General features: G+C 49.1%; 1 protein-coding gene across 16 annotated transcripts in view; it reads left to right on the forward strand.

The window, feature by feature from the left end:
• The first annotated feature begins 616 nt into the window (after window positions 1-616).
• Window positions 617-22,090, forward strand: part of BANP (BTG3 associated nuclear protein) — a 117,839-nt gene continuing 96,365 nt past the window's right edge. For 6 of the 16 annotated variants that reach the window (XM_014738369.3, XM_070262152.1, XM_070262155.1 and 3 more), the window contains exons 1-2: window positions 617-736; window positions 7,894-8,014. The gene's annotated coding sequence lies outside the window, so the exon portion shown is untranslated. Of the gene's footprint in view, window positions 737-1,656; window positions 1,779-7,893; window positions 8,015-22,090 lie in introns of those variants that run through there. The other 10 variants (XM_005608487.4, XM_003364645.5, XM_005608489.4 and 7 more) reach the window with 5 other exon arrangements.

Below are 22,090 nucleotides of genomic sequence, written 5' to 3' on the forward strand. Positions count from 1 at the left end.
TCATTACATGTAAAATGCATAAACATATAATTTATGTATATTGTTTCCACTCGCGTGCACTCGAGACTGTATATACAGACGCTGGGGAATCCTGAGCACCAGCAACATTTGGGGGAACTGAGCCGGGGCACGGGACGGACCCAGCCGCCTGGAGGATCTGAACTACAAGTCCCAGCGGCCCACGGCTCGCGCGCGCGGGGTAGGTGACCGGAGTGCGGAGAGACTACAAGTACCGGCGGGCATGGCGCAAACGCAGGGACTACAAGTCACAAGATGCACTGCTCACGGTTCGCGCAGGGCCCTCCGGGATATGTAGTCGTCTGGAGAGGGGTAGCTAACTCCTATTCATTCAGCCTCAAAGAAAATGCAAATTCTTCCAACGGTCCACCTATGCGGCTTCTCACGGGGCTGTCGAGGAGACTGAGTGCACGATGGGGTAGTAAAAACTGCGCACCGCCCAAACTGTGGCGCAGGAGAACGACGCATGCGCATGATCGGCGGTCGTCGGCGCAGGCGAAGGGCGCGCAGGAGGCTTCGAGGGGCAGGCCCCGCCCCTCGCCCCGCCCTGCCCCGCGCCCGGCGCGTCCCACCCGGGGAGCCTGCGCAGACGGGGCGGGGCGGAGGGCCGCGGGGAGGGACTCGTGGCGCCTGCGCAGAGCGGCGGCTTCTCTCGCGAGGACGGACGCCATTATCGCATCTCCCCGACAAACACCACGAGAATTCCGCAGCCCACACGGTAATTGCAGCTCCCGCAGCCGGTCGCGTCTCCACCTCCCCCTTCCCGCGGGGCGAGAGCGAGAGCGAGATCTCCCCTCCTCCCTCCTCCCTGCGCCCTCCTCCGGCCGCCGCGCCCGCCGCCCCCGCCCGGGACGCCTTGCCCGGCCCGCCGGTCGCCCGCCGCCCCCTCGGCCCCCTCAACCCCCGGCCCCGCCGTCCTCTCGGCCCTCTCCGCGCCCTCGGGCCCGGCCTCGCCCCCTCAGCCCCTCCGGACCTGCCCGCGTTCCTGCGTCCCCGCCGGCCCTCGGACCTGTCAGCCCTCCGGGCCAGCCCGGTTCCTGCCGGCCGTCCTCAGCGCCCTCGTCCCCTCAGTCTCCCGCCTCCCGGCCCCGTCTGCCGCCCGGGCTCCGCGTCTTCAGAAGAGGGTGGCGTCCCGGCTGCGAGCCCACTCCCGCAGCCGCGCGGGCGGGGCCGGCCCCCGAGTCCCGCGCAGGACGCCCGCGGCGGGGCGTGGGCCGGGGGCGCCTGGCTGCGCAGCCGGGAGACCAGGAAGGCGCGGGGGCGTCCGCGGGGCCGTGGCCCGTCAGGCCGCCGGGAGCAGCCGGAGCCCCCGCTGGCGGGCGTCCCGACTCCGTGCGGTGTCCGCGGCTGCGTCCCTGCGGAAGGGGCTGTAGTATGTGGCCCTGAGGCGTCTTCCCCCCGGGCCGCGGAGGAGGCCGCCCGTGCCCCCGTGGGCGCGCGCCGGGCCGGGCCGGGAGGCGGGTCAGCCCCGGGTCAGAGTCCGAGCGCGGGGCGGGTCGCCTGTCGCAGGCCCCGGCGCCGCGGCCGGCTCCGAGGCGGCCTGGTGACGAGGGGCGTGGGAACGGAAGTCCGGGAGACGGGGCGAAAACGGGGTGGGCGGCGGGCCCCGGAGAGCGAGGGCGCGTGACGTCAGAACGCGGGTGGTGTCGCTGACGTCCTGCCGTGGGGACAACCCTGGGGACAGTGTGTGGTGCGCCACCGGCAGCGCCCGTCGCTGTGTCTTCAGCTGCGTTTCCCGTCCGTCCTGCAGTTGAGTGAGGGTGTGTCCCGGGAGGAGGCTTCTGTCGCCGGGGGCTCTGACTTAAGGAGCGCTGCGCTTGGGGGGCGCGTGCTCTCACGGTCCGGGGCGGCGGGGAAGTGAGCTCCGCCTGCTGGGTCCGCCATCGGCGTTGCAAAGGAGCGTCCAGCGAGGTGTCCGTGCAGCGCGAGCCGCGGTCCCCGTGCGCCTACGGTCCCTCCCCGGGGACTTTGGTCTCTGTAGTTTGCTCAGGAGGTTCTCCGTAGCCCCAAGTGAGAAGCGGCTGTCTTAGGAATCTTAGGCGTCCCTGACTTTCCGTTGGGACGGGATGGTTTAGCTCTTCCTGTCGCATCGCGCTCCCTTATCCCGACGTCACTAAGTTCGGTTAACTCGGTTGTCATCGCTGTGCGAGTGCTGCTCGCTTCGCAGCCGGGGACGCCTTTCCCTTCTTCACAGCGCTGCTTCTCTGTTGTTGGTAACGGTCTTGCGTTTACTGCCCCCATCGGCTCCCTACGTTGTTTTGCATTCTCGAGGGTGGCGTCGGGTCCCGCCGCCCCGTCCTCTCTCTCCAGGCTAGATTGATTGTCCTGATACTTTCCCTTCTTAGACGTCTGCGTTGTTCAGGACTCCATGTCTCAATCTTGGCTTTCTTCATCGTTTCAATGAGACCCTTCTGCCAAGTAGCCTTCTTCTTTTTGGGTGACTCCTTAGGGTCCTCTTTGGTTTCAGGACATTCCCAGAGTGTCAGAGGATGGGGAGTGCATTGCAAATGCTCTTTGACTCGGGGCTCGTCCTTCAGCCCTGGGGAATTCTCTCGTATCATTTATTTGAGAATTTCTCCCACTTTGCTTTTACTCTTCTCCCTTTGGAGTTCCTGTTAGTTTGGCAGTGGACATCGTGGGTTGACCCCGCAAATTCCTTGTCTTGATCTTCTTCCTGTTGACCCCCTGAGTCTCTTGTCTTTATCTTCTTCCTGTGTCATTTTATTCTCATTTCTGGGAGAGGGCGTCAATTTATCTTCCAATCCTATTTTAAGGTTTTTATTTCTACAATCGAAATTTTAATTTCCAAGAGCTTATTGTTTTTTTTTTTTTTAGAAACACTGTTTTGTGAATACACCCATTGTCTCCTTGACTCTGAGGATACTAATAAGGATTTTCTTCAGTTCTCGTTCTCTGATTTCTGGTTTCCTCTAGTGTCACTGTTGTTTTCTTTTTGAAAATAGTGGTTTCTTGCTTTGTATAGCAGGTACTCCTCAAATATTCCTTTTTTTTTTTTTTTCTGAGGAAGATTAGCCTTGAGCTAACATCCATGCCCATCTTCCCCTACTTTATATGTGGGACGCCTACCACAGCATGGCGTGCCAACCGTTGCCGTGTCCACACCCAGCATCTGAATCGGCCAGCCCTGGGTTGCCGAAGTGGAACGTGCGCACTTAACCGCTGCACCACCGGGCCAGCCCCTACTCAAGTATTGTTCATTGTTGTCTGAGGCAAGAGGAAGTGGGCAGAGAGCTCTGAGTCTGGGGCTGCTTTTGAAAATGTGTGGGTTTCCCTTCGGGTGATTGGGAGCTTTACTGTGCTGGGGCCTCAAATGCCACATTGCAGAGAGATTTTCTCTGGGCCTTTCAACCTAAGGAAGACCCTTTTGGTTGGGGGCTTCTCCACTTGGTCTAGGAAGGGCCCTCGTACAGCTCTTCTGTCCTGATGACTTCCCTGTGCAGGCTCGGCCCTCGCCCTCTGCTGAGGGTTCCTGTCTGCTCAGGCTTAGAGCCCTCCTTTGGGTGCACCCACTCCTCTGTGCTCCAGGTTGCTGTTTCCTTTGCTCTCCTTAGAGCCTCTTAGTCTGCTAGAAATTTGTGAAAGCTCTCGCCTGCTGTCTTGTTTCCTTTCTTGTGGGTTTATTATATGCTATTAAAAATCATTTTAATGGGATGAGTGGCGATCACCTGTGTGGCCTGTCGCTCACTGTGAGCAAGAATTCCGGAGCCCGTTCTCATCATTCTGCTGTCCTGCCTCCCGGTGGCCTTGGTGATGGACGCCCACCATCAGTGGGACAGACGGCCAGATCATCATCCCCTGGCCATCTCCACATTGCAATGTGGGCTGATGGCGTGCGTTCCTGCTCGAGGTTCTTCTGGCTCCACAGCCTGGAGGGGCGCCAGGCTCAGCTGGGGAAGGCCAACCATGGACGCGTGTTGTAGTGAAGATTTTGATTGCAGTACGAAGATAGCAGCTCAGAGTGCCGAAGTTTAAGGAATGCCTCTAGTTAAGCAGTGATTACTGTATTTGAAGTGTAGTCATGATGCGTTTTAGTCGACTGTTCTTTGAAGATTGTGCACAGTGAAATGGGTGAGCTGCGTTTGCCAGGGCTTTGCTGGTAAAGTGGTCCATGGACATCGTCATTGCCATCACTGGGTGTTTGAGAGAAATGCAGACTCTCAGGCTCTCAGACGTATAGAATCAGAATCTGCAGCTTTGTAAACTTTTAATTTTGTAGTAATTTTGGACTTACAGAAAAGTTGCAAAAATAGTTCGGAGAGTTTCCCTATTTCCTTCATCCACTTCCTTTAATGCTGACATCTTACATAATCAAATGTCCTTATAAAAATCAAAAAGGTAACGTTGGCACAGATCTGTTAACTAAATTACAGACCTCTTTGAACTCATCAGTTTTCCACTAACGTCATTTTTCTGTTTCAGGATCTAATCCAGGATCCCACTCTGTATTTAGTTGTGTTTCCTTAAGTCTCCTCCAATCTGTGATATTTGCATAGCCCCAAACTATCTCCCCCAAGATATTTATAAATTACAAAGGGAAAAATAGTAGCTGCTCCCTGGAAAACCCGGCCGATAGCACCTTCACGTCACCGGTAATAAGACAGATCACGTCATGAACTCTGATATGATGCGCTGAGACAAAAATGTGTCCCTGTAGTCTAATCATGAGAAAACCCAAATTCAGGGACATTCACCAAAATCCTGACCACTGTTCCCCAAAAGTGTCCAGGTCTTGAAAGACAAGGAGAGACTCAGAATTTACATTTAAAAAGATTGCTGGGTGCAGCATATGCACTTTGATACTGAAGAAATACTTCCTGTGCTAGATGGGCGCCAAGGAAATAAGAGATAAAGAACCACCAGCTTGTTTTGTGGTTGGTAAGTGGGTGTTTCAGGCACAGGTTCTGGATGAGTTTGCGTTAGTGGTTTATTGATAACACCTGTTATAGCTTATTAGTTTTCCTTATGATCTGCGTCTACACTGTATAAATCCTGAAAGCTTTAGCCGTACAGTTAGGAATATTACATGACAGTGCAAGACTAACTTTAAACGTCTATGCAGCCGTACCACTTTAGCTTTTTAACTCTGGAAACAATAAACATTTTCTCATTTTAAGGAGAAGACTTCTTGGGGAAAACACACATTAAGGGTCTCAGTGAGAATGTGTCAGGTAAATGCAAAGTCTTCCCTGGACCAGAAGTAAAGAAAGGTCATTCTTGGATTCTCTGACTTCACATATATGATGGTCACAAGAAAATCACATACCGAATTGTTCACTGGAAGTGCTCTGATCCATTCTGGAATGTTCACCTTTGGGAGGTGAGGAGATTTCGGGAATTTGAGAGCAAGTATTGAGTGGGAGCACATGCTACGCTTGTTTTCTTGTTGGTGGACAGTACCTGGAGCTTATTTAGCTCATCACAGAAGAATCGAGTCATGGATAGCAGTCACCCCTGCCTTTCAGAGTAGCGTAAAAATACTTAACCCTTAGGTTTCCATGTTGTGTGGGTTCCGAAACCAGTTAAAAATGAGCGCTTTAGCTAATCATCTCATTTTGTGCCCTCTACCTTGCCTTTCGCTCTGTCCATTTGCTGGCCTGCCTCGTCGGAAGAGAGGGTGTCTGTCCTCAGTTCTAGAGGGCAGGGAGCAGGAGGGCTGCTCAGCCCCTCATCTCATCCGCCCAGTGCAGTGGCGAGCTGTGGCGTCCTCATCGTAGTGCTCCAGAGTAAGCCTCTAAGAGGAAGCGGGATTTGGAATCCGCACCCGGAGCCTCCCATTGAACTAAAATGTGATGGAAACATTCACTTCTTAAGCCACAATTAGCATGCCCCAAGCATTGTGAAGTCACAGGAAATTGATTCCCATTTTGAGTTAACGTCTCTCTATCTTTCAGGGCTTCTCAAAGTCAAAAACTGTCCAATTTGATTAAATGTTTTGGACCATCTACCTCCATGGTGGGGTGGATGGTAAGATTCGCTTTGTCCCTGTAAGGAGCCTCACATTGGGGAGGGGGAATGGTGGTGAGTGACGGGGTTCCCCAGACAGGTAACCCACAAGGTCCCATTGTTACAGCGCATAGGCAATGGAAGAATAAAATCCACCAGGAAAGGCCAGAGAAGATGAGATGAGAGCAGGTCAATTAAATCTCTGAAAAAGCAGATGGCACAGTTGAAAGCCTGTGGAAACTGACTTCCACTTTCTTACCCTAAGTTGTTTTCTATTAGCCCTTAAAATAGTTGAGCTTAAGTAAGGCCCTGAAAGTGAAAGTGAGTCGCAGAATGGCCTGGGCCGGGATGGAGGCCTGGCGGGGTGGCGAGAATGCCGGCAGGAAACCTGGGACGTCATTGAGCCAATGAGGCGGGGCCCTCAGTGACTGTGGGTGGACCTCTGTACTGACAAACCTCTTAGTAATAAAGATTTACATTCTGTGCTTCAAAGAATTCTGTTTGTGTCTCTAGTGATTTTTCCTTTTTCCTCAAGGTGGGGAATCTTCAAATGACTTGAAGCAAAACTTAACCTTTCTGAACTAGAAATGGGTTTGGATAAAACTGGCAGTGAAAACTTGCTATGTGTGCTGCTGGCATTTCCTTGGTGTGAACTACACGTCTCCTGAATGTGGCAGGGAGCACAGGCGTGTTACTCTTACTAGACGTGACAGGGAAGGACTCAGGCTTCGGTTCCTGCTGCCACCTTGAAGTGCAGCCCTATAGTCCCTTTGGTAGGTAGATAGCCAGGACTGACCGGTCTGCTGCCACGCCATCCTGCTGTGAAGTCTCCTCGGCGCGAGCCGGGGATCGGCCTCGGGAGCAAAGTGCTGCATTTTATGCCCAGAACTCTTCCCTGCAGATGCCAAGCACTTCGCACCCCACGTGTCTTTAGACTGAATATGATGGCGAACTCTAGGTGTCCTCTTTATCAGCTAAAAGTTGCTGCCGCTGTCAGTAGGCAAACAATTTGCAATTAATTGGCCCTCTGGTTTTCAAATTAAACATTTTATGGATTTTTAAGATTTGTGGGGTTCGACTAATTTCACATTTTCTGCCAAGTGAGAGTTTAATATTTATTATGTTATTTTAAATTTGTATAATTTAAATTTGTATAATTCAAGTTTGTATAAAAACAATCATGCTATGTTAGGGAGGAGAAATGAAGCTGAGGGATGCAATAAGATGAAAGCAAACATATACTGCATGGGGCTCCCTCCACGCATAGCTGGTAATAAAAATTCAGTCTGACTTGCTTCGTGGGTTCTCCTGGGGATCGTTCAAGAGCTCGGTACGCCTGCTTTGCCTCAGTGGGATTTCTGTGGATCCACTATAATCTGAAACAGCACTCGCTCCTTACAGCTAACAGTAGAGCAAGAAGAGCCACCCAGACCTGGTGGCAACTGAAGGGTGCTGCAATAGCGCAGGCGCCTCCCGGAGGTCAAGGTTACTGTTCTTCAGTGATGGTTCCCAATTGTTTTATCCCTCAATCTCAAGGCACTTTTCAAGATTCTAACGATGCCATGAATGTCATTAAACAGTAGGGCAGAAGTCAACAAACCTTTTCTGTAAAGGGCTAGACAAATGAATATTTTTGGCTTTGGGGTCTCTGTCACAACCGCTCAGCTCTGCCCTAGGAGAGAGGAAGCTGGCATGGGCATGGCTGCGTTCCAATAAAACTTACCTGCAAAAGATGACAGCTGGCCAGATTTGGCCCTCAGGCCATAGTTTGAATCCCCAGGCTCTGGACTAAGGTTCTAATGCAAGTTGGAGAAAGAAGTCAAGGTTGGGAGTTGAGCAGCAGTAAGATCTTGGTAAGGAGCACTTCAGCTGCTGCCAAGCACTGTTCAGAGTGCTGTCCTCGTTTTACAGATCGCTCTGACCGTCTCCTCCAGCGCCCGTGGTCTTCACTGCTGACTTCGAGAGTTTGGGGCCATCTGGAGGAATCCACTGAAACATCTCAGTTATCTGGTGAAGGCACTGAGAGTTATAGGTCAGAAACTTTTAGTTTATTTTGGGACAATCTACTTGTGAAGGGAATGTCAGTGGCAGCCTATCAGAAGTATAATTAGCGTTGACAAAATCCCCTCCCAATGAGAATGCTTCTCTCCATCCTCACTGCCTTTCTTTGGAGAAAAACCCTCAACGTCTCTTTATAGGAATTGGGTTTTTTCAGTTGCAAGAGTAGTACAAAGAAGTATGGTATGGTCTCCTAGATTTCAGATGTTAATATTTTATATTTGCTGTATCCTCTCTAAAACTGTGCATGAATTTGTGTGTATATATAAGGTTTTTTTTCCCTGAACCGTTTTAAGATATGATGTTCATTTACCCTTAAATACTTAAGTGGCTATTTCCTACAAACAAGGACATTTTACATATAACAAGGACATTGTATAACCACAGTACAATTATCAAAATTAGGAATTTATCATTGATGCAGCTCTATCATCTAAACAAAAGATCTAATTCAGATTTTACTAAATATGCCAATAATGTCTTTTATTGCAAGAGAAAAAGGGGACTCCTTTATGAACTTTGATGGATATATTTTTCTGCAAGAATATTTATCCTGACCTACATAATCATAAATTAGGCACCATATTCCTTACAAACTACAAATTTAGTGAAATCAAAAGTCTGCAAATTTATGGTTGACAGAAATCACTTTGAATAACCATTTCCTTCTGCCATTCTGTTTGCGAGAGGAGTGGGAAAGACTGTTTCAGTAAAGTTCAGAGGCAAATGCCCAGCTGTTTTTAAAGTCTACCTAGATCATTAGTTGCAAGTGTAAATGCAGTGGGATTAGAATGTGCTAGAATCGTGGGTCAGAAATGAGTATGACCTGACATGGTGTCATTTGCTAGATTTCTTATAAAAAAACAAAAAAGGTTAAATGATCTAAGTTTCCTGTCTAGTATACACAATCCTGTTGGGCTATGGTAAGGGTTATTTTCCAGGGGTTTCTGCTAGACCCATTTATTTATCAAAGTAGTCTAAATATTTTGGGTTACTGAATTAAAATTTGTCCACCCTGAAAGTCATGTTGTTATTGGACTAAGATGAAAAAAACGTTTCTGAGATGAAGGTAAATGTATGAAACATATTTCTTTAGTCAAAGTAAATTGTTTTAGTGTAGCAAATAGATTTTCTTAAAATTTAAAAATAAGTTCAATTTGGATTAATTTAGAGTGTAGCCAACAGCTCCTTGCCCCTACATGGCTGTCATTGTCTAAGTTTGTGCCTGGAGCTCTGGTTTCCTTGGCACACCCTGTCTTGTTCCCCCGCTGTGGTCTTGATCAGAGCTCTGCACTACATCTAGCAGCTCTTCAGACGTTTCTGTGTCAGGCTTAAAATCCTTTCCAAACAAGGCGTCTCAGAGCTTGGCTGCTAGTAGAGTTGTCTACGTTGTGTGGGCTGGTGGTGAAAGGAGAGAGTTTGGGCCAGAGACCCCAGACCACTATGTCCTGCCTGCTTGGCTTTGGGCAGACTATTCAGTGTCCCCTCAGAGTGAAGGGCAACTGTCACCCTGCCTTCCGGGGCGGAGCGGGGCGCAGATCTGAGCATGTGTGTTCACCAGCTTCTGACTTTATGCTTTTTAACTCGCTGCAGACCTTGGCCGACGAGCAACTTGCAATTCAGGAGTTCTCATCAGATTTCAGACGGGCTTCCTGGTATTCTTCAGCATTTATTGGAGGGCGTTCTAGTTTGATTAAGACGCTTGACTATTAACGTGGCTTTTAAAAAGTTAAAATATCTTTTATAGATATGCTTTCCATGGACATTTTGATTGCATGACCTCTCTGTCAGTCTTAGATCTGATCCAGTAACTTTTGCATTCCAAGTGCAGTTTCTAATCTCTTGGTTATTGTTTTCCATGACTAAGTTTTGATTACACATCGAGAACTATGATCTTGAGTAAAATGGGCCAAGACATCCTATCTAGTACCAAGACCATAAGCTTGGATCCTTGGCCTGCACAATGATGGTGGCACAGGCTGTGTCTGCCACCAGCCAGCTCACGGGGGTCAGCCAGCATCTTCAGCAAGACCTTAGCAGGCCTGCTTAGACTTCTGTTTTCTGTTCTAGCTCATTTTAACTGGTTCCCCTTGTTTATCGGCCCTGTCTCTGAGAGGTGCGCTTGCCTGACATCTCTTGTGTGGGTCAGAAACCTCTGGGATGATCCCTGCATCTGCCATCTGTCATTGTTACTTGTCTTATGACTGCTCAATTGGGAGTTAATTTTCTTTTGTTTTTATGTTGCCTGGTTAGGATTGCAAATTCCCGTAACATTTTGGCACATGCTAGTTGTTTTGTTTGGTTTCTGTGACGTTGTGAGGTGGAAAAAGGAGATTAGGACCATCCTCCTGGACTGCTGTCTACCCTCCTCCGCAAGCTTTGCAGTCCTGGGAATAAACAGGAGGGGCAGAAGGGTGATTAAAGGATTTCAGTTTCTGGAGGGAGCTGGAAGACAGATGGGTATGCAGACCCAAACTCCGGGGGAGGAAAAGAGAACAGGAGAGAACACACGGGGGTGGAGAACACGGGGGCTAGTTAACACAAAACGAGTTACGGGGGAGCACGCTCTGCTGCCTCCCCACCCCCACTCCCTTTTCTTCACTGCTCTCTGGTCTCATATTCTCTTGATAAATATTCGTGATGCCTGTTTCAGATGAGGGGAGTGTTAGGGATATAAAATGGGGACACACCTACATCACAGGTTTGAAGATTAAATGAGATGATGCTTAATATAGTGCTTAGGAGTCAGTAAATGGTAACTATGGTAATTGTTATCATCATCAACTTTGCCTGTTCTTTTAATCTTTGTCAACCTCACGTGATGCTGATTTAAATTTGCACACAGTCAGAATTTTGTCTGTAATAAACTTACATCATAGAATCTTAGAAATTTAGAACTGGACAGAAGCTTAGAGGTGTTTAAATTAGTTCAACCTGCTAATTAAAAGCTTGGCCATGGTTGTAAAGTAAACACTTGTTGTAAGGGCAAGGCCCCCCGACAGCTGTGTGCTCCTCCTATGAGGACTCTGCCAGCACAGCGTGCGAGCCCACGCTCTGTGTGGGACCCCGCAGACCCCTCCCCGCAGCTGTCCTGGATAGCCGCTAGGTTTCGGACACCCTCTTGTTCTCTCCAGGGAAGCACCTCTTCTCTCACGCTTTTTATTGTAAATTGTGATAGATTCTGTTACTATACAGTGTTGTAACTTTGTGTATTATTTGTTTTTCAGTGATACTTTATTGAGAATTTTAAATTCTATTAAATGGTTTTAGACAATTTGCACTATTGAGTATGAATTCTTAGAATCTTAGGGCCAAGATTTCTTATTCGCACATATGTCAGTGGGAAAATGACTTGAAAAAGTTTTAATTTTACCTTCAGTATCTGAGTGTAAAATGAGCTATAGTTAGATTTAGGTATATAATCATCAAAATCAAGATAATGTCTCTTTGAAACATAGCTTTCTTCTGTAGAGGTACAAAAATGACCTCTGTCATCTAATTCCTTTTCAAGTCTCAGAACGTTTTCCGTTTGAACTGTAAAAAATAGAAGCACAAGCGCAGGGAAGGGTAGCTGAGGGCCAGGGGTGGTTTCCAAGTTTTTAATGCTTTTTTGACTTTTTCTAACGAGAAGATGATTAGAACCAAAATCTCGGCTGCTCTTGCAGCTGGAGTGAAAGCGGGGTCAGGCCAGGGACTCAACGTGCTAGTTTCAGGATTATTTGTGCTTGCAGGAGCATTGGAACCTCGAGGGCATGCCTTTATTCACTCACCAAGCGCTCATGGACGGTCCTGTGTCCACTGGGGACCAGTGCATAGAGCAGTGGTTTTTACATTAAGGTGCAGTCGACTTTCAGCCACTGGGGGAGCTGTCACAGCCCCAGAGCAGCCGTAGCCAGTATGCAGACAGCTGGGCGTGGCTGTGTTCCAATAAAACCTTCTTTGTGGACACTGAAAGTGGAGTTTCCTAGATTTTCACGTCACAGTATATTGTTGTTCTTCTGATTTGGCTCATAGGCTGTACAAAAACAGGTCGGGGGCTGGATTTGGCCCATGGGGCCATAGTGGCCTAGAATACATTTGTCGAGCGAATGAATAAAATGAGGTCATATATAACGTGGCAGGGCAGTGCCAGGTGGAGAAAGGCTTGACACCTGAATCGAGGAGTTTAGACGTGTTGTGAGCAGAGGGGGCTTTGGAAGGTTCTGGGCTGGGCTCTGGGAGGATGAGCCCTCTTCAGCAGTATATACTCTATACACTCTGGAATTTATCTACAGGATGGGTGAGGAGCATTGGCTTCCTGCCTCAACCATGTGTGGCTTTGGGAGAGACGAAGGGGCCACCCTGCCTGCCAGATCAGTGGACTCCACTTTAGGGTGTGTCACAGAGAGATGACGCCTACCACGTCCTTGGGGCTGGAGGCAGGGACTCGGTAAGAGGCCAGTTCATAGGTGACGAGGCACCTAGCAGACCAGGTGCAGTGGGAGACAGGAGGAAGAGCAAGTGTTTCTTGGAGGAGCTGGGAGATTGGTGGTATCTCCTTGAGCAGTGTTCTTAGGGAAAAGGAATTAATAGGGACATGAGATGAGTCCAGCTTTGGAAGTGCTGGAGTGGGCTTTCTTGTCATGTGGCCATAGGGTGGTTTGAAACACTGGCCTAGAGAAAGCGTTGGTGAGAGGTCAAGGCGGCGGACAGAGACTTGGGGGGATGCACGCTGCCCTCCCATTGTGCTCTGTGTCCCGGGAGCACAGAAGGGGGCCCGCACGGTGTCCGTCAGTTCTCCCTGTGGCTGGAGCAGCCCGCCTGAGGCGGAGCCGGGTGGATGAACTCTGTCTGCAAGGGAGGAGCTTTCGAAGGAGGGCAGAGGTCCTGGGTCAGCCCTGGAGGAAGGCACAGCAGGGCGGGCTGAGTGAAGAAGGCCGGTGTCCAAAGGCCCTGAGAGGTTGTTTACCGGGCTCATGTCTGGTCCCTTGGAGAAGAGGTGCAGTCTGCTGGCAAGTTTGGAAACCAGAGTTTTGGTTTGAGATTCAGAAGGGAGTGGGAAGAGACAATGTTTGTGGACGGGCTGGGGTCAAGATTCCAGAACGTGCTCTAGGAGTTTGACACAGGAGGATTGTGATGGTAGCTGGTGGGTGGCACAGTGAAATGGAGGGTTTTATTATCTTTGTTTTTCCTAAAAATTGACTGATTTTAAACCCTTTTGTTTTAGACTGATTTGAGATTTACAGATACGTGGTGGAGATTGTACAGGTTGTTCTCGTGTCCCCGCACCCAGTTTCCTCCACTGTAGACAACGTACCTCACCAGGACCAGGGCTGGTGGCTGCCAGCCTGGAGCTCTCCACGCTCTGCTCCACTGTCCGCAGGAGCAGGGCTTACTAAATCAGTGGGTCTGTGCCCCCGCCTCCTAACTTCTCTCCTAGAGAAGTTGCTAGAAGAGTACAATGGATATTGTTGACCTTAAACACATAGCCAGTTATTTCTCCAGCGAAAATGGGTTTTTTCAAGATCAACAAAGAAGTGCGTTTCAGGGTCTTCAGCCATGGTGAGCTTCAGGCAAGTTCTGAGCAGGAGGGGAGGGGAAACCTTGCCAGAGGGAGGGGGAAGTTCGGGCTTGTAAACGCAGAGTCCGTTGGAGGGATTGAGAGTGATGTGGAGTAGCTCGTCATTGGCTGAGTTGCTGTGGTCTCTTGTTGGCGGAGCTCTTGGTCGAGAAGAGGAAGTGTTTCTTCTTCCTTTTGGGCTCAGCTATTGACATGGGGTGTGAGAGCGCCCTCTTTTGGCCTCTCGACTCTATTTTAATGATGTTTCTCTTGATTAATTTTCACAGTATATAGGTGTGTGTCCTTCCTCTAAATTCATGAAGGGTTAACATTTTGCCACATTGCTTTATCCATGTTTTTATTTTATTTTTTGGGGGGAGGAAGATTGGCCCTGAGCTAATGTCTCTTGCCATTCTTCCTCCTTTTGCTCGAGGAAGAGTGTTGCTGAGCTAATATCTGTGGCAATCCTCCTCTATTTTGTGTGTGGCCCACCTCCACAGCATGGCTTGATAAGCAGTGCATAGGTCTGTGCCCAGGATCTGAACCCATGAACCTTGGCCCACCGAAGTGGAGCACATGAACTTAACCACTATGCCACTGGACTGGCCCCTTTTCTTTCTGCTTTTGAAAGTAAGTTGCAGACCTTATTTCACCACTAAATGTTTATGCACTCATGTCCGGGGAGCAAGGACATTCTTTTACATAACCACACCTAAGAAAATGAGCAGTAATCCAGAGTCGCTAAAGAGACTGTCCGTATTTAAATTTCCCCTGAAATTGTTTTATGGCTGACCACCCCGCAGACCTCACTGTAGCTGGCAGGGCGCCTCAGTCTCTGTGCATCGGGAGCAGGCCTCTGCTCGTTTGTGTTGCGCCATGGGCTTTTCAAGAGCCCCGGCCAGTAGACCTGCGCCTCTGACCCCTTGCTCCTGCCTCTGTGCCCTGTGACGGCCTTAGATCTCTGCCGGTTCTGGGCAGCCTTCCTTGAGCCGGGGCTGGGAACTGCCGCAGTCTGCATTCCCCTAGCGCCTGGTCCTCGCCCTGGCTAAGCAGCAGATCTCAAGTGGATCCCAAGTGTCACTTCTTTGACGTACGCACTACATCAGTAAGCGTGTGAAGGGCAGGGTTGTGCTCTCCTCCCTTGCGGTGCACGTTCAGCTCAGTGCCCAGTGGCAGAGAGTGTATGAATGAAGGCGGTAAGGTCACTTAGTAGTAATTGTATAGAAGAGTTTGCAGAGACTCGTTTAAGTTTCGCGGAGAGCTGTGAGGTAAGCTTAAGGTATTTATGCCTACGGTCAGTTGTACATGACTGCTCCTGCAGCTTTGCAGGTGTAGTATTTTATGTTTTCAGAATAAGTACTTTACAATGTAAGCAATTTAGTAGCTACCAGGGAAGAATTAAAATGGGTGTTATATATGTAAAAACCAAAAAGTTTCATTGCAGGATATATGCAAGCTTCTGCAGTGTATTCACATTTATCTTTGGCAGTTGGTAAATCAAGTAAAGGTTGCTTTTAATTGCATTTGTGGTTGATGTTTCATAGCAGAAGTTATCTGAAATTCACTTTAACATGCATATGGGTCTCGTGCTTTCTTTCTAGAGACATAATACCTGAAAGCAGTGGTTGACAGTGTGGCCCACAGAACCCCAGGTGTGTCCTTGAGACCTTCCAGGGGATGTGTGCGGTCAAACAGTTTTCATGATGATGGTCAGGGGTCATTTGCCTCTTCTGCATGCCGACGTCTGCACTGACCGTCAGTGGTGGGAAAGCCGCTGTTCTCTGACATGGGGGGGGCGGTGGGGTGGGCGGAGTGCACAAGGCCCCGGCTGCAGCTGTCATTGTATTCTTCACTGCCAAGCAACGAAAAAGGAGCCATTTTCACCAAGAATGTCCTGAGGAAGCAGTAAAAATCACTCATTTTATTGAATCTCAACCCTTGAGTACACGTCTAATGTCCGTTTGACAAAACAACGTGTGTGGAGAGCACTTCTGGTGGTTTCGGAGCTGGAGCGTTGCCTCCAGGACACACCCTTCTGCAGTCATTTGAGTTGCTGGCTGGACTGGATGCTTTTTCATGGAATACCGTGAAAGAATAATTGACAAACTACAATATTTCTTACTAAATGAACAAGATTAGCCTGTCACTTGAAGGAAAGCAACTAGCACTATTGCCAGGAATAAAATTTGAGCTTGCAGGTGAAATTGGAATTTCGGAAAGCTCGTGTCTGCCACCATGAGCCTGACAGCTGCATAATACTTGAAGACTTTTCTGCTGAGATCAGTGTTGATGTTAACGAATGTGATGCTTTTGATCATATATAATAAACAGCATTTGGAAGATCTGCACAACTCAGTGAAGCAGTGTATTCCAAATGACCCATGTGCGAAGTTACAAAATCACACCTGGGTGGAAGATCCAGTTGAAGCACAGGACAGGGCAGTGGGTTTTAAAGTCATAAAGTACAGAAAGTTCACCGATATGGCTTCAGATCCTGCACTGCAGCAAGCCTTTGGGGAGAAATAAACGGCGTGTGGAGTTTGGCGTTGCGTTGGAGAGGAGAGTCCGCAGGCGCCTGAAAAGGCTCTGCAGGTGCCCTTCCCCTCCCAGCCGCGCTGCCATGTGTGCCGAGCTTTCACGCGCGCCAGCCAGAGCCCCAGTCGCAGCGGACTGGAAGCCAGTGCAGATGAAGACTCCGGTTGTTTTCCATTAAGTCTGACGTTAAAGAGATTTGTGAAAATGCCAAACTATGTCCCTCTTCTTGCAAAGATTTTGCTGCTGCTGCTGTTTGGGGAACTATAGTTATCTTTCATGAAAAATGTTTTGGATGTTAATATGTAATGTGTTAATTTTTATAATTTTTAAGTGAATAAAGAAATACTCAAACATTTCGTGTTCTAACTTCAAATGTGATAACTAGTGAGAGATAGATCTGTACAGGCACACGCTCTGGGGCCTCACTGACATTAGGATGATAAAGGGAGTCCCGAGACGCTGATCTGTGAGCCCGGGCTCTGGGTGCTGTGGGATCGGCTTCTGCCAGCCTCTTCTCTTTCCTGCACTTGTGGTCTATATTTGAGGAGGTTCATGGGTTTGAAAAGCATGACGAACAGTGGCAAATTTAATCAAACATGTTAACCATGAGGGAAAGGACCTGCCGTCAGAGGCTAGTTTGACCTTCTTTTCCTAATTTTAAACGTAAATGTGGGGGGCTGTGTTGAAGAAGAAGCAGTGTGGCCTGGGTTGTCCTGGGAATGAGTCGAAAGCACAGGAGGAAGCCCCCTCGCTTCTCCCAGTTCCCAGTTTAGTGCCTGACCAGCCATGTGCAGTCAGATTTTCTCTCTTCCTCATTTCATTCTTTGCCTGTTCCCATTTACACCTCCCATCTCACGCTGATTCAGGGGGAAAGATAAGTAAGCCAGTCTTTTCCGCATATCTCAGTTTAGTGTACATTGGTTCCTTTGTTTACTTCAACTGGCTGTTAACTACTTATTTTATTACTACACTTAGATCCAAAAGGATTGAGTGATCTCTGGTTTCTTGGTGGTTTCCCTGTTTCTGGAGGCAGCTTTTTAACTAGGCGCTACATGGCCCCTTCCTTAAATGGGAGTGGAAATTACTGTGATTTTCCTGGGTTGTGGACTCGACATTCCTCCTCAGGTAGACCCCGAGCCTCCACCTGGAGCGGGGGCGGATGAAGGGCTGGGATGAGGAGGCGGGGCCTGCTCTAGGACCTTGGTGACAGAGTCCTTCCCATCACCCTTGTTGGGGCCTGAGGGTCTTTTCTGCGTAATTACATTCCAAGACTTGCATTTAGGATGCCTCCCTCCCCCTCCCTCCCTCTCCCTCCCTCCCTCCCTCCCTCCCTCCCTCCCTCCCTCCCTCTCCTTCCCTCTCCTTCCTTCTCTCTCTCTCTCTCTTATTTTATGGGCATTTCAAAATCTTTAAAAATTAACAAAATTAAAGATAAATGTGCAGTTCTGTGTTTCAGCTGATGAACAGCTCCTGGTGTCCGCTGCTGACAGTCGATGAGCAGCCTGCTGTATTTTCAGTTACCAACCGAATGCGTCATTCATGTGAAGTTCACAGTCATAAACTAAATATATTTGTGACTTAATTAGGGCGCAGTCCTTATTGAACTCAGAACATAGGCACAGAGAAGTTTGAAGACCTTGGTCCATGGGGTTTTTTTGGTGTGTTTTTGAGGAAGATTAGCCTTGAGCTAACATCTGCTGCCAATCCTCCTCTTTTTGCTGAGGAAGACTGGCCCTGAGCTAACATCCGTGCCCATCTTCCTCTACTTTATATGTGGGATGCCTGCCACAGCATGGCTTGCCACATGGTACCACGTCCACACCTGGGATCTGAACAGGTGAACCCTGGGCTGCTGAAGCGGAACATGTGAACTTAACTGCTGCGCCACCGGGCCGGCCTCTGGTCCATGATTTTTAAGTAGAAATGCTCACCTTCGTAGTTGTGCAGTGGTGTGTAACTCTGTAGGGGTTCTCTCACTAGATTATCACACGAGCGTTCACTGAGTGTGCCAGGCCCTGTGCCAGGCCATGAACACAATGATGGAAATTCCTGCCCTGACGGAGCTTATCTTCTAGTGGGGTGACAGGTGCTGAGCAAAGCGAGTACTTAGCATATGTAGTAAGTTAGACCGTAAGTGCTTTGCGCTGAAGCAGGAAAGGAGAGCAGGGAGGTGCATGCTGGTGTGCGTTTTGTCGGGCTGTAACCCAGCATCGTTGGGGCAGAGGCAGTGGGTGGCAGAGGGGCCGGCAGATGTCGGGGTGTTAGGGCCCTGAGCTGGGCGCCTGCCTGCTGAGCTGAGGGGGCCTCCTTGGAGGGTCGAGTGAGCAGCAGCAAGGGCCTGAGGGGCACTGGGAGAAGTGCTGGCTGGTCCGCAGCCGGCTTCAGAGCGCCAGGTAAGCCATCTTGAGTAACAGGAAGCCTTTGGAGGGATTTGAACAGAGGGACATGGCCTGACATGTTTAACATGATCCCGGTAGCTTTTTAACTAGGTATTGGGCATAATTATGGGGCAGAGGCAGTGCAAGGAGACCCATGTGGAGGCCAGGGCACGAATCCAGACGTGAGATGACGAGGCCGGAGCTCATATAATGAGAGAATTTGCCTAGGGATTGGGTGTGAGAGAGACAAGAACCCAGAGGGACTGAAGGCTTGTGGCCTGAGCAACTGCCCTTCGCCATGAATTGAGACGGAAAGTCTGGGAGGAGCAGGTTGGTTGTGGGGTGGGTTCAGTTTGGGCATGTTGAAATTGAGACCAGGCACCCAGGGGAGATGTCCAGCAGGCCATTTGCGGCGTGGATCTGGAGTCCACATGAGACGTCTGAGTCGAAGGGTGAACCTGCGCCATCAGCACGTAGAGGGTGTTTCAGTGCAATCAGGAGGAGGTCCAGCGCCGAGCCCTGGGCTTCCATGGCTGGAGATGACGCAAACCTACAAGGACGGGGCAGCGCCAGCAGAGTGAAGTCAGACCAGGGAGGAGGACGGCTGTGGAGGAGGCGGAAGTGACGCCGGGGGGGGCGCTGAGGTGGGCAGGGTGAGCGTGGAGAGCCCCTGGACGGGGCAGTTTTGTGGGTGGAAAGCAAGAGTCTGGTTGGGCTGGGTTTAGAGAGAATGTGAGGAGAGGAAATGGAGACGGCATGGATAGGCAACTTTCTGGGGAATTGTGCTCTGAAGGGGCACCAGAGGAATGGAGATGGAGGGAGGTGGGGAAATGGCTGCAAGATATATATTGGGAATGACCCAGGAGGCTGATGCTGAGGGACCAAGAAGGAGAGTGCTCAAGTGTGGGCCCTGGGCATGACGAGGGGCGGACAGGAGCGAGGCTGCCACAGAGGGAAGGGGAAGCCAAGTTCATGGGAACTGATGGAGAGAGAGCAAGATGGGCAGCTGAACCCCAGGGAAGAAGGGACTGGAATTTGGAAGGGGAGAAGAAAGGATGATCCAGTGGTCAGGAGGATGGAAGCGTTCAGAGCAGGGACGGACGAGCAGCGGCCACAGCCTCGGGGGCATCTGCAGGAGTGGTCATGGCTGTGGATGCACGTGCATTGTGGGCTGAGAGATGGGTTTGAGGCAGGGGTGAAGAAGGTTCCTAACATTTATCAAGATTTGAGCAGTTGGCCTTGTCTGTATACTTATTACTTTGTTTTAGAAAAAACAATTTCACAGGTGATAAATAAATAATATGTGCTTATAGAAAATTCACCAATCCAGAAGGATGAAGGAGGAAGGTCAGCTCGTGTTATCTGTCCTCTCCTTCCCTCACGGGTCACCGTCAGTATGTGTCATTCCAGACCTCTGGTGTGCATTCACACACACACACACGGGATCATACCATACTGTTCTGCAGTTTTCTCTTTATGTTCCTTTCTCTGAGTCCTGTACTCTGGAGGCCTTTCCATTTGGTTCGTGTCATTAGGCCAGGCTCATGCACATTAGTGGCTGCAGCATTTCACAGCATGGGCGGCCATCACTCACTTTACTGTCCCCCTGAGACTGAGTGCTTGGCTTGTTGACTCTGGTTGGTGGCCCTTTTCTCATGGGCACCGTGGAAGCTGCTCTCTTCACAAGCCAGCTGGGGTCCTAACAAGTCACTGCTGTTAGAGACATTATTGAATATTAATCTCAGTCCAGCTGCTTTATGATGTTAAGACTGGACTATCTCCAGGACTTCTGAGAAACGGCAAATTTAACTTGCCAAAATGGCAACCGCATGTATTGCTGTGTTCCAGTTTTCTTGGGCTTGTTGCCCTAGTTTTTTCTATTCAAACCTTCACTGTTAGCAGAATTTTAAATGACTATCCTGGCAACAGAATCATTTTGAGTAAACAACTTGGATAACGTGTGGTGTCCTCATTTGGAAGAGGTTAGGATTCACGATTTTATGGTGAGCTTGGTTGGTGTCTTTTCTTAAGCCACTTGTAGAGCTTTTAGAAACCAGGAAAAAGCTTGACTTGGGCACTTGAAAACTTTCCACTAGCCCTTTATGAGAGGTATTAGCTGGAACCTGTGGACTCAGGGCCATCATGAATGGCCTATCCTGTCACTTAGGTTTAGCCTGGCTGCATGTGACAGATTCCAAATACCTCGTTTTAAAGTGTGTGGTTGGTTATTTTTCTTTCCTATAAGGAAGTGTGAGGCAGGCAGCCCAGGGACGTGTGGCAGTTCCATTGACGTGAGGGCCCCAGGCTACTTCCTTCTGGTTCCTTGTTTTGCCATTCTTGCTCCTTCTGTCCATCCACATCCCTGGAGTCCAGCAGCAGGAGGGCAAGTAGGAGGGCCAAGCCACATGCCAGCACTCTTAACGAGCTGTCCTGGGAGCTGCCATGCACCACTTCTGTGCTCATATCTCATTGGCCAGAATTAGTCATGTGGTCACAGCATGCTGCAGGAGAGGCTCAGGGGAGAGGCTCTGGTGGCCACATGTCCCTATAAATTAGGGCTCTTACACTGAGCACCAGGGAGAGCAGGTACTGGGCTAGGCAGCCAGCAGTCCCTGGTGTTTGTGAAGCCTCTGGAACTTGGCAGAATATTGTCCATCCGTGCTTTTTTCCTGGAAAAGGGTCCATAATTTTTTTGATTTGATTCTGAAAGCAGTCTGTGACTGTAAAATGTTTTAAATCCATCAATTCAAAGATTGGTTGGCTGGTATTATCTGAGGACTACCGCCTTGAACAAGAAATTTGGTGTATGCCTTTAGTAATCTTTGCTTTTGGTTCTTAAATCGGCAAAAGAAAGATCCAGTTTATGACATAAGTAGCTTTGATCGTCAAACTGCCCACCAGTTAGTCTGTACTTAGACTGCATCTTCAGAGGACACAGGGTCAGCATGACACCTTGTTTCCTTACACCTGGTAGGCCTGACAGGCTCTCCTCACTCACTTCAGGTAGGTTCTGCCTGTTTCTGAATCCTGGAGGTTGAAGGTTGAAGAAACTCCCAGTGTTGAGCCAGGCGTGAGGGTTCAGAGACTTTTACTGTATATAACTGAGGTTGGAATTGAGACTTTCCCCCACAGTTTATGCCTAGATATTTAGTTGTATGACCATTTTTAAAAAGTGTGTTTTTCATTTTGAAAAGGTGATGAATGCACATGATAAAAAATGCAAATATTATAAAAGGATGAACAGTGAAAAATAATTTCCTTGTCACCCTTTAGGTCCCAGGCATATTTTGTGTGTATCTAGCATATTACTTTAAAAAAAAAAAGCTTGTTATACACATTCTCCTCCATTTATATTCATATAATCCCCCATCTTGGGAAGTTTTCCCTTAGATCTGCCTCATTCTTTTAAACAGTTTGGTGTTCCATTGTTTAGCTGTGCAATACTTTTTTTTTTTTTAGCAACTCCCTGTTGCTGTACATTTAGGTCAGATCCATTCTTTGGCTGTGAAAAGCAGTGCCTTAGTTGTTTTGTTTTCTTTGGTATGTGGATCTTTGCACAAATGTGTGAACCTGAGAGTTAGAAGGACTCCTGACGGGA

This window comes from Equus caballus, chromosome 3 (assembly GCF_041296265.1).
Source record: "Equus caballus isolate H_3958 breed thoroughbred chromosome 3, TB-T2T, whole genome shotgun sequence".
In the NCBI taxonomy this organism is placed as follows: Eukaryota; Metazoa; Chordata; class Mammalia; order Perissodactyla; family Equidae; genus Equus; species Equus caballus.